Below are 15,731 nucleotides of genomic sequence, written 5' to 3'. Positions count from 1 at the left end.
GTTGTAGCGCCACTGATTTTTTTACATTTCTTGAGAGTAACATAAAACTGGAATTACTTTAAGTATACATCATTTGCACCGTGATATTACACAACTTGCAGATATCCTACATACTTAACGTCTTGCGGGGGGTGGTGAGCATGTGTTCTCCAAGAATTCGGTTTCTTTGTACCTAATACCTACCTTGTCGCCTATGTGCGACGACGACGACCAAGGTTGTTTGCGATACCAAGGGCCTGGACCAATCTGTTGCATAGATCGCCGTTAACAAAGACATTGCGCTTACTAAATAGTGTTGGAGAGATGTCGATCGTGTCTCCAACACTATCGACATCTTTATATGTTGGCAGACTGAAATACAGTAGCGATATTGTGTATATTATGTATTTAACACTATTTTTGTTTTTGACATTGTCGTAAGGATAGTGTATGTATTTTTGTGAATAAAATAAACATTTCTAATACAAATTATACGTTAAAATCTTATCTTTTGACAAGCGAAAGCTAATAATTCCGAGGATAGAATTCTGGTATATCCAACTCTTTGGCAAAACCGGGTAATTACAGAGGAATTAATAACATTGTTTTAAGAAAGTTCATTAAGTTGAAATCTCTAAATGAGACATCACAGAGTCACTTAGTGACACATAATAACTTGCCGAAACGTGTCGTCGAGGTTTTCCGAGTAATTAATGGGATTAAGGCATTCTGAACATCTCCAATTATGAGGTTTTTATGACTAAGTTGGGCGGTATTAATTTAATTAGAAGAAATTCTGTAGGAACAATAAGACGTAGCCCGAATTGAATTTAGAATAACGGTCGTTATTGCTACGAATTTTGTCTACCTCTCAAGGGTATTCGAAACTTACAATTGAGATCGTGCAATAGATTATATTAATGTCTACTAAGTTTTAAATGACCCCAATAAAGTTATCCGTTAATTTGGAGGCAGGTGTCTTGACGATATTTAAAAAAATAAGCAATATCGTACACGCTTATAAGATCATAAATAGCGAAGTGTATCGATTTCGTAACAAAAGGGTTTAAACGACTTGGGGCTTCGCCTGCGGCGGGGGCGGAGCGCCGTATTTATTGACTTCAAGATAACTCAATACGTTTATTAGCTATACATTGGTAACATTCGAAACATTCGGAACGTTGATCCTGCAGATGTTTACTCCACCACTATCAAAACAGTGTCTGCTCACTCTTGCCATCCATTGATACTAAGATTTTTTTAAATTTATATCTCATATAAAATCAATATACCTACGTATATATCCGTAGTCTCAAGATCTATAATAAATCTTGGGATCAGATTTCATCTGTTTCTTCGATAATTATTTTGTGTCTGACACTCGACTCGACTATTGCATAAGTCATGCCAGTTTCTTCACTATGGATATCTTCACCTTACATATATTATGGCACCTAAACCTTAGCCCTACTTGGTGCATCCTGCGTACCATCAACCTAAGGCTAATTGCTGAGAGCAGAAAACGTCTAACTCAATATAAAATCAGTGATGTTATTCCGAAATTCATAGGTAAGCCCCTACGCTAGTGCAATATCTAGTTTATTTATAACCCTGAATTTGACATTGTATTGTGATTGCCAGAAAACAATAAATATTATAATAAAATAAATCTGTACATTTTGTCAAACATTATTTCCCGACATGGTTCCCATAGTAATAGCTCTAATTAAGCTGTCCATTTGATATTTTGTCTATGATCTCTGCCTTAGGTGCTATTTGTCTATGCCCAATAACTGAGAGCAGTTATTCATTTTAACGAGCTCTTTAATGTCTTAATAATAATTGTAGTAAATTAAATTGTCTTAAGTTTTATATAAATACATTATTAAAGACCGTCAAAAAATGCATTGAAACATTCCACTCAATTTCTAATTGGTCAATGCTTATATAATTTAATAAAATGATTTCTGCCAAAACCATATAATGTGTATAGTCAACAAATGTATAACTTTATTTCAGTTTGAATCCTTTTTATTTCCCTACAAAGTCTCCCTCGGGTTTCATTTAAAATCCCGTATGACAACCCTACTGCAGACGTCTATATTAACACCTCGTAATTACAGGCCAGGCCTGGCATAAGTTTCTTTAATTACACAGCCCTTATCTTAATAACCGGACTGGCCTCAAATTTCGATATTACGATGATAGATCATTGTTAATTGTATGTTTCGCTTGAATGCATGATAAATGCAACCTCGCACGCGTTAAACGACACTAAACGATATATTACGTAATTCTAACATCAATTAACGTATTTATAGGCTTGTTTAAAGATGTTTATTAGAGTCATAATAAATTAAATTATCCCCAGACACCAAAAAGATAGAGTCTGTGAAGTTACCAGATCACAAAAAAACAGAGTTCTCGTATCCTGATAGTTTTTAGAGTCTGAACATTTAAGTCCATATAATGATTTTTCTAAAAGTAAAATACTCTGTCAGCCTCCCGATCACAGCAGACCATTACTTATGGATTTCGAAAAATAATGTCTCATTAAAACAATACTGCAATTGTAATGATTCCCTATAATTTTTATGCAACTATTTTATGCAGAAAAGCTAATTATAAATTGAATTTATCGTGATGTTCACAAGTAATTTAGCAGCTATATGATATTCATTAGAACTAATTAAAGGTTTATGTTAGCGCCTGTAGATTGTACTGGTGACTTCCTCGGTGGCGTTGTACACTTTTTTTTGGAATGGGTTAAACTCGCGTCGATCGAAAATTCGTAAGACGGATGGACAGTAGACAGCTGGCGCGGCGTATTTAATGTAGGTAATATAAATTGTCATGTTTGTGTACGATAGCGCAATAAATAAATATTGTATTCTACCACATAAATGATAGTACTTTTATACTGATAATTAAAGCAATTCGTGCAAAATTATTCCCTAACCATTCCAAAATATCAAAAATGCACAACGTTAATATTCAAGTTTTCACTTCTGCCGCACTCCCGGAGTTTTTTTCGACAAACGAGTATTGCTTAGTTATGAAATGCGATAAGTTCCTTATAACTGTTATCAATATTTTTATTACAACCCACTTATGAAGCGATAAACGGTTCAACGACTCGTTAACCCTTCACCGCTCGGGTCAGGACGTCCTGGGATATAATTAATTCATCCCTCTCGAGGCCCTAACAGCCCATTGTCTTAACTTGACAGCTCACTTCGATTGGCAGATGTTTTTGTAAAGCTAAACACACATTAAGTAGATTTTATGAATTTAGTTTGGAAATGGAAAGGAATGACAGCCGAGGCGGACTACACTTTAATTTTTATAAATACATATTATAAGTGTGTGTTTAAAATATGTTATGAATATAAAATAAAAAAATCAGTGGCGCTACAACCTATGAGGTATGGGCTTCAGATTGCTGTATCTGTTTTATGATCATTTGCCAATCTAATAGGCAAGTAGGTGATCAGCCTCCAGCCCTGCGATTTTGTAACTCACTTTTCGAACTCAAACAGCGGTTTTCGCATCGGCGATCGCTCTCAAATCAGTCGTGAAGCAGTCATTTTATGATTTGGCATTCTAATAAACAATAAACTACAAGCACCCACCTTTTCAGAGTTACAGAATCGCAGGGCTGTGCCTGACACACGCCGTCGACTTTTTTTGGGTCTTTATACAAACCTGTTTCCTAACCGAATAACCTAATAACCTACCTTTAAACCTTCACCGTCCGAGCGAATACTAAATGCGCATATAGAAAGAAAGTCCATTGTTGCACAGCTGGGGATCGAACCTATGTCCGCGAGTCGCACGTTGATGCTATATGTTATATCAATTCCAATTATATTAAACATCCCCAAAATATAACATATTTTTATGTTTGGGTTCGGGTTCGGGAATTAAATCTGTTCAAGCCGCTATTTATAATAGATTACCTACTAAGCTGTGAAGGCGGCAACGCTCCATCTTAAATTTCGGTTTTTTTAAAGAAATTATTGTGTATTCACTGTACGCATACCAACATTTTATTATTTATGATAACGTGAACTATACCTTACTTTATTGATGTTCAATTACGTAATTGTCTTTATTGTGACAATGTGACGCCTCCGACTGTCTCTGATCAAGTGAGGTCACTCAATGTTTTAATTTCTCCATTATTCATTTCCTTTAGTTATTGATCAAGAGCAGTGAGCCATATTCTAATTCTAATTCTAATATCTCAAGACATAATGTCATCGAGTGCGCTGTTAAATATGTTTATTCGGAAAAAATTGACAGCTCTTAAATCTAGATTTAAATTTAATTAAAGGCATATTGACCGAAGAGTTCGTAGGTTCATATATGTCATGCACGCAATGCTCTTCACAGATCACTTACTTGTGTATTATGAATGTAATCACGAAACATATATAGAAACCTGCTGCAAAAAGGGTTTTTAAAAGTTAAATAAAAACAGAAAAATAGAAATCATTCAACTAAATTCTTCTTCAACAAAATATTTTTTTATGATTTTCCCATGTTTGTGTGATCAGTAAAAAATTATAATGTTAACCACACACTATGAAATAGGTTTTGGTCCACATGTGTATTGTCTTATTAACAAACAATTTTAACTTGAAAATTTATTCATCAAAACTATTAATAATTATTATACATGGGAAAATCATAATATACTTATGTCAAATAATGTAGTGAAGGAAGAATTTAGTTGAATTATTTCTACTTTTATGTTTTTTTTTTTATTTCTAAAAACCCTTGATCTTGGCAGCAGGTAGGTATATGTTTCGTGATTACATTGTTAATACACAAAAAGACATACCTACGCGCCTGAACGAACGCGTAAATATTTGACAGCCAATATACATGTCCATTCTTTTTCATTACCGACATTATTATACAAATCGAAAATACGCCATACGAATATTGTGGATAATTTGTAGATTCGAAACCTTTATTTAAATACGTTCTTTGATTAGAGGGGAGAGTTTGCCGGTTCGACGGGATGAACATTTAATGTTGGACAGTTACGAAAGCCATGAACATTTTGTATTGGAAAACTTATTTTTCATAAATTTTCCAATGTTTTTATAGTTATTCTGCTATTCTGAACAGAGACTTGTACAACTAACTAAAAGCCATAAAAATCGATCACGCTGTTCTTGAGTTTTCGAAAGGTCTTTGTTATGTATATATAAATATGCTGTGGAACACGTCTGCTCCACAGCATAATGCCAGTTACAAGCACAACGCGCACACATTACAAACTTAAAATGTACCTACCTTATTCCGTTATTTCCATATGGTTTTGTTATTTTTCTTTTTTGATTATTATTATTACAGTAGAACCTCGATAACGTAAACCTCGGTAACATAAAAACCTCTGTTACTTCAAAAAATACTATGTTCCCTTCCCATCAGAGCCCAAAACCTCTATAACTTAAAATACGCAACCTCTATAACGTAAATAAATAATCTCTGTATAGGCCCTCAGTAACTAAAAGAAATGTTACCACAACCTCTATAACATAAAATTGTTTGTGAATGAGTCATTTTATAAGAGTGTCAAAACAAATGGTTTCGGTATTTATTGCTTGCACGTGTTTACTACTACTACTGTAATGTATTGTTAACGTAAACAATACATTACCTATTGTTTGCTTTATCTAAATTCTTCAAAGCTTTGCGGCGGTTAGCTTTGTGACAACGACTTACTTGCATCATAAGTTAATGTGTTAATGTATTCTCCTTTCTATTTTTCATTGAAAATCAAATCGATTTAGAAACAGTGAATTTTTTAAAACAAAAGAAAATCACAGTTTTTTTGACAAGTACAAAGTAGACTAAACCTTTAGTTGTTGTTTTATTTTTATGTAATGTAAGTAATGTGAATAAATATGATTACATATTTAATTTTCCATCCTTCTGATGCATTCAAGTAAAAATGGGAGGAAGGGTACATAGAAACATGTACATACCTCTATATTAGCCTTTACCTGACATAGAACCTTGATAACTTAAAACCTCTATAACATAAAATATTTTGTGTTTCCCTTGGACTTTATCTTATCGAGGTTCTACTGTATTTTGTGTGTTTCTGTGTGTGTGTTTCGTTAATAATAAATGTTATGTTATGTTATATAATAAGAAGATTAATACATAACAAACCATTCTACAACAACTGTGTTATGTTTATTAACACATATTTTTAACTTTTCTCTAGATATTGTCATCATCCCTAAAATATCTTGGTTTAAATCAATTAAGTTAATCGTAGAGTGACTCCTAGCGAGCTAGATTCTATTATAAGGAAATTCATCCCGAGATCAAAAGCTAATTATTTTGTTCTGAACAACGTAAACGAACCCTTTGAGGTATTACTTACGGTACAAGTAATATAATAAGGTTTATGTTGAGATATGGGATTTTATATCATGTTCCTCATTCCAATTAGAATTTAAAAAATCTACACAACCAAGATTTTTTCTTCTCTCAGACCCAGATTGATTTTACCCACCAAAACCTCAGAAGCTCTCGGGTCTTGAAATTTAAATGATTTTATTTTCTGTTCATCTATATGAAGATTCTACAATAATATTATAAAGAAAAGATTGTATTGTTTTTTGTTTGCATTAAACAGGCTCTATAAATCACGACTGATCAAAAAATTATTTCACCATAAGTACCTTACGTTATCCCTGATGAACATAGAATTAATAATATTTAAAAAAAGTTATTCTGTATGTAATTACGATAGTGTAACCTACGGTGTGAAAAATAATCATAAAAATTCCTAAATCGCGTACGCGGAAACTATTGACAAGCAAGCAAAGTACTACAGTTTTATAGAGGACATCAACATCTACGGAAAACTTCGCGATACATGTCTGATATTCTTTTTGCATTTAAAAGTCCATTTACCGAGAGAAGCTTTAGGCTATAACCGCAGAGCATAACTTTTAATTAATATAGAAACGTTACAAATGTTAAAAACCTCTTAACTACGACACCCGTGTATCAAAATTCAGTACATTTCTCATCAGTCGCGTTTCAGAATCTTACCCTTAGTATCTAAGTCCGCGGTAAAGATACGCTCTTTGCGCGATATCACTTAAAATCAGGTAAGCCTCCAGCCCATTTGTCCCGTGTCACATAAAAAAAAATTTAGAACGCTCAAGACGATATTATGAATTGAGATATGAATAGAATATGGGCCATAGTATAGTTAGATAATGTCGTCTGGGTATATCAATTTAGTATGAAGTAATTTCACTCCGCCCGCAGCTACAATTAAAGTCACAAAGCGACTCTGTGTCGACTCCTTCCTGACAACGAAACACGCTAATTTCATTTTTGTCCGAATTCAAAAGCTACCTACAACGTTTGCTAAACGTTAAAATTATAAGGTAATTTAAAATCTAAATAGTTTAAATAAAATCTTTGGCTTTTGAGAACGCTAGGAAATTATAATATCGAAATATCACTTACATTTTTTAAACACACAGAGCATACACTTTAACATTACATATATTTCTCACAAAATTATATTATGTACTCTATAATTGATTATTATTATTATTATCACTTACTGCTAAGAGCAGTGTTGGCTCTCATCCCTGAGGTCGTAGGTTCGACCCCCGGCTGTGCACCGATGAACTTTCTTTCTATGTGCTCATTTAACATTCGCTCGAACGGTGAAGGAAAGCATCGTTACATTTCCTTTAACCCAAAAGTCAGCTGCGTTTGTCATACATAGAAGGCTGATCACCTACTAGCCTATTATATTGACAAATGATCATGAAACAGATACAGAAACCTGAGGCTGAGACCTAAAAAGGTTGTAGCGCCACTGATTTATTTTTACTTATTAAACGCCATAATTCACCCGTAATGTAATGTCATCTAATAAAGACACAACAAATTTAGAAGTCATAGCAGAAGTTTTATAAATAAATTCTATCTTATAAAGCCCCTATTAATAAACCACATTAACATCATATTACAAAAAAAAACATTTAGCGGCCATTAAGAAATACAAAACCAGAACTAAAATAGATAATCTATTCATAATGTAATAGAAAGTCGCCCGCACGAACCCCCGTAACCCGATACGATAATCCGAACACAATTACTGCGTTTGGTATCTTCTAAATGAGAAAATAACGTAATATTTTATGCTCTGCTGACGGAGTGAATAACTTATGACGTATACGTTATTATTATTTATCAATTTTGCAGTTTTAACATGGGTTTTTTGTTGGTAAGCAAGCGGGATATGTAGATCTCGAAATCTTCTTAACTAAATGTCCTTTTTTTACACGCTTTATATTAGCTTCACCTGTATGTATGTATGTATGTGACCGACTCTTTCGGACTCGATTTTGACCCACTTTAAACGGACAGATTTTATTCAAATTTTGCGCACCTGTCAAAGATCGATGACAATGCAATAATCCGAAAAAAATTTTTTAACTAAAAATAAAAAATAAATAATAGTTTAAAAAAACTAAAAAACACGCTTTTAAAGCACATCAAACTAAAAAGTGAAAAATAATTCCTAATTTAGGCTGAAAATGGTAATGAACAAAAAATACTTGTATTAGAATGATTATTTATTATTAAAAGATAACCCAGTCACTTCACAAATTTCCGAATTCAACACACAACAACAGCATCCCATCCCAAATTGAATCAAAGCAATATTCTGAGATATTGTTCTGACATCAAACAATCTAAACCACTGTGATTGAGTTCAACATATTATGCTGATGAAGTTATCTGATACCTGTATGATGTATGAAAATGGTAGCTTACGCAGGAGGAAAGCCACCTGAAAGCTTCTTCTTCCAGTGCCTGTCTCTATAACTTCCTCTGTAAAATAGCGCCAGTGATACTGTTTCCGAAGTTCTTTCAATATCCGTAGCGCTGGTGTTGCAACCTTGGAATCGCGTGGAACACAAACTTATTGTTGGAATCGCTAGGTAATTGGAAGTTACAGGGTAAGGGTCCTGGACTAACTGCATTAAAAAACCCGTACGGATGGTTTAGTATTGGTTAATTAATAGGAAATCATTTTTAAAAACCTATTTCAAACATAACCAGAATAACCAAGTCACTAACATAGTTTTAATCAGTTAATATTGCAATGATTAATTACTAGACTAAAACATTAATTTACGGCAAAATTGTAATTTACTTCGCTTCGCAGAGACAAAAGTAAAGATTATAAAAACGAACAATGGGGGAGCCGGGCGAAGCCGGGATGCGGAATAATGCGATAATACCGACTCTATCAACAATCGCAATTAAAATTAGTTGCATTTTTGACGGTACCCGCGCCTAACTGTGTTAGTCAGCTCGCTGCTCCGCATTTTCTTTTGTAAATACATTTTTATAGTAGAAATGTCAACTCCGTAATTTCTTACACCGGTTTTACAGTTATACCTATAGTTATATTTAGAGGCTCATCTGGTGTTAAGTTATACCGCCCATGGACACTCATGCGTTGCCGGCATTTTAATAATTGGTACTCTATTTTCTTGAGAAGTTGGTTCGGAAATTTTCTACTAAGTTTATGCTTATTTAACCACACCTAGCTCACTCAGGCTTTCTTAGTTTTATAAGCGTGTCGATTTCCTAAATCGGATTTACGCCCCAAGAGCCCGACACAGGCTCTCTCTTCAATTGCATTCATTCGTTACATAGCAATTAACTAAATCATGGGAGTTACGCCCCGAGAGTATAGCCAGACGCAGGAACGCTCTTCAACTGTTACGTTACGTTACGTTACCCGCGAGCTCTCTGGCATTGATAGTGTCCATGGGCGGCGGTATCACTTAACATCAGGTGAGCCTCCTGCCCGTTTGCCCCCTGTTCTATAAAAAAAACATTCGTTACGTAGCAATAAACTAAATCATGGTAGTTTCCCCGAGAGTACCTATATCCAGATGTAGGAACTCTCTTCGACTGTAACATTGCATTCATTTGTTACATAGCAGTTAACATTGCATTATTTAGCTTATATTCTATTGTATTACGTGAGTGGTACTAAAATCCTTTATTATTTAAAGCTCCCCGATGACCTAGGAACCGTACAACTCCCATTCATTATAATTTTAATTCATTCCTCCAGTTTTTCTAGAACAATCGGGCTAGAGGCTCACTTGATGTTAAGTGATACCACCTATGAACACTAACACTGCCAGTAAGCAGAGTTTCCGACCTTCTAGAGAGTGGAGATGGTTCGGAAATTTCTAATAATTTCATAGAAAGGGTTCTTTTAATAAATTACTGTTTCTATTACGTTAATTATATATGTTCGGCCTTACTAATAAAGATTTATGCACATCGTATAAGCCTGTTATAAGAAAAATGTTACTAATAATGTCTGAATTGACAAGGTTGATGTATACTGCTGTTATAACAAGTGTCTGGTTTGTATGAAGACTTGTACAATGCTTATACAACGCAGAGGCCTAGTTTAACGGGTGTATAAGACAAAAATTGCGTAATTTCATCTGATTTCGCGTTTGACAGCATTTTTTGACTGTTTAGTTCAAGGAAAGATTTAAGTTAGTAGATATTTGTGTTTGTTGAAAATAGATTTTATAGATCAAATAGAAGATTTAGATAATATTGGTATGCAGCTAATACATACGATTGAAGATTTGCCGCCTCCAAGGAAAGTCAAAGAACATACCAAACTCGGTGCAATCCGTTATTACTTTCGCATGGCGATTTCAAAACAAAATACCGCTTTTCAAAGAAGTATGTTATGAAGATCTGTGACAGAGTGCGAGCTGATGTCGAAAAGAGTACTAGAGGTGGAGGGTTTTCGATTTAGGTGTCTTCTTCATGGCTTCTCAGTGTCATTAGAAAATGCCAAATTATATATAGTAGCACTGGCAATCCTCCACAATATTGCTATTGATATCAAAGAAGACCTGGATGTTACGTTTGATGACACTGAGAATGCTCCAGAAGAACCAAGGCCAACCTAGACGCCCCCAAGCAATCTGGCTAGACAAGCTGCTAGAGCTGCTTTTATTGAAACATATTTTTAAGGCTGTTTTATTTACATAGGTGTGGATAGTTAAGGACTTGAAATAAATAAAAAGTTATATTTCATTTAAAACGGGGGTTTTATTTTTTTTATAAGTATATAATTATTTATTTAATTGCTGCTGTAACAATTTGAGCCTTAGAAGATGCTTCTGTCTAGCCCTTTCGTGAGCTTCGGCGAGTCGCTTCTGTTTGAGCTCATGTGTTTCAGCCATCTGCCTTTGTTTTGTTTCGTGCTCTTCCTGGAAACACTGGAACACTACCGTGTTGCGGAGTTTGGCACTTTCCACTATTTGAGATGCCTAAAAAATTATTTAAGTATGATCGTTGAGGGATTTTGAATGAAATAGTCCTTTCTCTATCACATTGATACTAACCTCTTCTAACTTTTGTACTGCAGAACGCGGCTTTTTATGTAAAATTCTAGTCCTCTTTGTCTGAGGTTTTGGAGTTTATATTAGCTGCAAATAATAAAATGTTATTAGTATATTGAGTAAATGTGTATATAATTGCTTTGGTTGATAAAATAAATACAACTTACATTAGAATTATGAGTCGTATCAAAATTATTAAATCAAACGTCAATCAAACACGGCGGGTTGCCAGGGTAACAATAAATAAGGGTCGTTTTGTTATTCAACCAATACACATCGATTATTGGTCAAAGAGGAGTTTATGCCCTGTACAAGCTCTATTCACTGAATTACTATCACCTTGTCATAACGCATGTATAGTGATTTTTTATTAGTAAGACCGGTTGTCTTTAATCTCTGTATATATAAAATTCTCGAGTCAGAATGTTCGTTCCCATACTCCATACGGCTTGACCGATTCTTACGAATTTTTCATTGCATATTCAGTAAGTCTGAGAATCGGCTACTATCGATCTTTCAACCCCCTTAATGTTAAGGGTTTACCCGTAAATTTTAATTTTTAATTTTTTTATGATACGGCATACAAAAATAGATTATAGATAGATTTCTATATTATACATGACAAAACGATGTTTGCCGGGTCAGCTAGTACCTATATTATATAAAAGACTCTTGACAGTGACGATTTTTCTTCTATTCTCAGCCTAGCAACACCACTATTGGCAGTATACCATAAGTGTGTGCAGATTAATATCCAAACTCACAACAACGACAACCCTCCAATAAATTTTTGTTCTCACATAAATTGGTTATTATTTTCGGCTAATTATGCATAAGTGCCTATTATGCGACACTTTTTGGATATTTTAATTGCGAACATACAATATTTTTGCATAAACACTTGAGCAATGATTGGTTATGGTCGTTCTTTGATGGGTTTTTGCTTTTATTTTGTTTGGATGTAGTTATGGATTTGTCAAATAAGATCTGTCAAACTTTAACTTAAGAAAAAAAAAGCTTAAAATGTAAATAACATACATTTTACAAATACACAATATTGTACATTTCTTAAGTAAGGTTGTATGCAAACCGTGTCGCTACGGCCCTGATACACTGCAAGAGCGACCCCGGAGCCTCAAACGCGGCGTTCTAGGAACTACCCGAGATTTAGTGGGTATTGCTAACCCAGTATGTGAATAGAAAACATATGGTGTGAGACGAGTCCCACATACCCCTGCTTCTTGCGGGGAATTGCGCTAATGATTTTATTTTATAGAACAGAGGGCAAACGGGCAGGAGGCTCACCTGATGTTAAGTGATACCATGGAAACTCTCAATGCCGCGAGTGCGTTGCTGGCCTTTTAAGAATTGGTACGTTCTTTTGTTGAACGGTCCTAAATCGAATTGGTTCGAAAATACTGCAGTGGGCAGCTTCACATAGTAGTAGTGCGCGGCAAAAACTGCCTTAAAAAACGCTCAGTTGTGGTGATACGAAATACGGGATGATCCATATCGGATATCAAACAATACGCAAAATGTACGCAAGTATAATATGTTAAAGAAATGCAAGTGATAAGATGTATTCCAAGAATTCCAATAATAACATTTAGTGACTTTTCATATAATCTAAAGTTTTAACAGATTTTCAAAGCAGATAGGCTGCCAGAATTTTTATCCACTCCAGTGTAGAGCAAGTTAAACTAACGAACTCTCAAAATAATATTTTAACGACAGTTCAACTGTTCATTTGTTAAAACAGGTCGAGAGACTTTTGAAAACTGGACGAATGTCAAACTTAAACACTTACAGTGACCTGAACTATTAAAAATTAATCTCTATTTTTAACTACAATTTGATGTTAACAATTATTATTACTATGTAGGTTAACAAATTTGTAAATATTGTATAAATTAAATAAATGAAGAATTTTTATAAGTTACACTTATCTAATAAAATGTTCTTACTTATCAATTTCTATAGTAAAACAATGGAGTAGTATTTTAATGTTATGACAATTGACGTTAATAAAACGGATTTATTTATTAAAGGACGCAATATTTTATATAATACATTTTCTACAGTATAAGTACCTATTCTAGAATAGAAAATTAAACTAAAAATTCTACCAGATGTGCGTAACGATTATTTTTAAATTGATTAGCCCACTACCGATTATATTAAGCTTATTAAGTAGCATTCATTCTGTTGTATTCGCGGAGAATTCGAATGAGAGGTGCCTGAACTCCTAGCTTGATCTTTACAAACCGAATTTGGAAGATGCATTCTATTACATACGTGAAACAAAACTTTCGTGGGAAAGGCTAAAAAAACAAAACTAGTACTTCAATTTTCTCACGATTTAACTAATGGCTACCAAGTTCAAAGCGCCAACAGAAACTCTATTCTACCTCTTGAAAAGTTACTTTAAGACCCCTTTCAATTAAAATACATTCATATAACGTTTTAAAGAAATGCGATGTTAAATGTCGAGTATCAGAAGTGGTCAAAGTCAAAATCGGGAACAAAACACAACATCTCGACTTTAAAGTCAAAAAGTGAGGAAAAATGACTTAATAAATTGAACAATTACCAACCCTTTGGTTTGTTAGCAGTTGGTATCAAGTGCCCTCTAGTGGAGCACTTCGTCAATGGATTTTAACTTTTAAACAATAAGGTTTTATGCCTATTTAGAAAACAGCACAGTCGAATTGCACCCTAAGCGATTGGCAATTGTTTCTGTGGCAAACACTGAAGTGTAATTGATTTTTAAATGCTTTGAAATTAACATTTGTTTCGAAATTCACGTGGGAATTTCGAATGTAGGTACCTTAATATATAGAGAAAGGAAATATTACCTATATAGATAGATTACAAATATAAAAAATTTTAGCTACATAATTATATTTCTGAATCTTTTTGAATGGTCGTTTATTTTACCGGCCTTCAGGGTCTAAAGGGATATCTTTTACCCCAGGAATGAAAGTATATAGTGGATAACCAGCAGCCGGAGACAGTTTTCATTTAGATTAACGATAATTTTACAAGTAACTTTTCATTTCCTCACAACATTGATTTCCTCACATCGCAGTTTAATGTTCAAAGCAAGATTTTGATCAATCACGCAAGATTTGCGAAACAAATCAAGTTTGAACTGTCAACAAAGGGTATAGGCTCCGTCCACACGTAGCAAAAGAGTTGATTATGCGCCCAGAAACGCCACCCTCTCTTGCCAAAGCTTACCTGCTGGTCGGCTTATGCAAGATATAGAACTATAAAACCTAAAAAAATGAAACATTTTATATATTCCCATATTATATACATATAAGAAATATTGGTATATTTTAAGAAGCTACCATTGGGAATGGGACAGACGACATCATTTACCTATTCAAAAATACGTGACAATAACGAAGGATATAAAAATACAATAAATCCAAAATAGAAATGATCATATTATTTATTTATTTACACTTCGTTGCATTACAATTAAAAAATGTATCATAGTTAAATGTATCGCTTTCGAGCGATCTCTTCCAGGCAACCACTGTGAAAATTATTAAATTAGATAAGGTAGGCAAGAAGTCCAAAAATATATATTACATATTATAGTTATTAAGGAAAAAAATAAACAGGAACAAATAATAAACTAAACTAATAAAGGATACATGAAAAATAAAAGTAGAAAGTGCACATGAATCATGATAATTTAATTTAAGATCAGTCGTCAGTTAGTACGAAAGTTAGGGATACGATGTGGACAGGTAATGTTTCTACAGAAGAAATTTTAAGGAAGATAGAGAAGGAGCTAAGCGAATAGGGACGGGAAGTGAATTCCATAGCTTAACTGCAGAGACCTTACAGGACTCGCCAAGGAAGGAGTTAAATTATCACTATTGTCATCAACATCCATTCATGATGTTTATTTTGGCAAGTATTCTTATAAGCCTGATTGTCTGGTTCGAAAACATATGATCATAGAAAGTATGCAGTCCTGATCCGTAAATACGATTAGTATGTAATAAATTTGACCTTTTATTTTACCTGTGATGTAAAATTTACAGTAGGCGTCAATATCAACTATAGGTTCGTGAACTGTTTATGTTGTCGGCCTATTTAGTGCTTCTATTGTATTAAGTATGGACCTGTTTATAATGCGGACAAGGTTTGTTGTATATGTATGTTCAAAACACTCCAGTAAATACCACGACTCATAGCTACCACATATTAATACTAATCGAATTCAATATTCATTTAAGTCGTTTAAAACAATGATGATTTTGTCAAATATCAAAA

The 15,731-nt window shown here is 33.9% G+C and overlaps 1 long non-coding RNA gene across 1 annotated transcript; it reads right to left on the bottom strand.

The window, feature by feature from the left end:
* Window positions 1-11,125: 11,125 nt before the first annotated feature.
* On the bottom strand, window positions 11,126-11,813 carry LOC125052702. Its single transcript, XR_007117476.1, has 2 exons — window positions 11,442-11,813; window positions 11,126-11,366 (listed from the first exon to the last, which is right to left on the bottom strand). It is a non-coding gene; the product is annotated as an uncharacterized LOC125052702 (long non-coding RNA).
* Between the last annotated feature and the right edge of the window lie 3,918 nt (window positions 11,814-15,731).

This window comes from Pieris napi, chromosome 9 (assembly GCF_905475465.1).
Source record: "Pieris napi chromosome 9, ilPieNapi1.2, whole genome shotgun sequence".
Lineage (NCBI taxonomy): Eukaryota > Metazoa > Arthropoda > Insecta > Lepidoptera > Pieridae > Pieris > Pieris napi.
The sequence above is the reverse complement of the archived record's forward strand: the minus strand, read 5'-3'. Positions and strand labels throughout refer to the sequence as shown.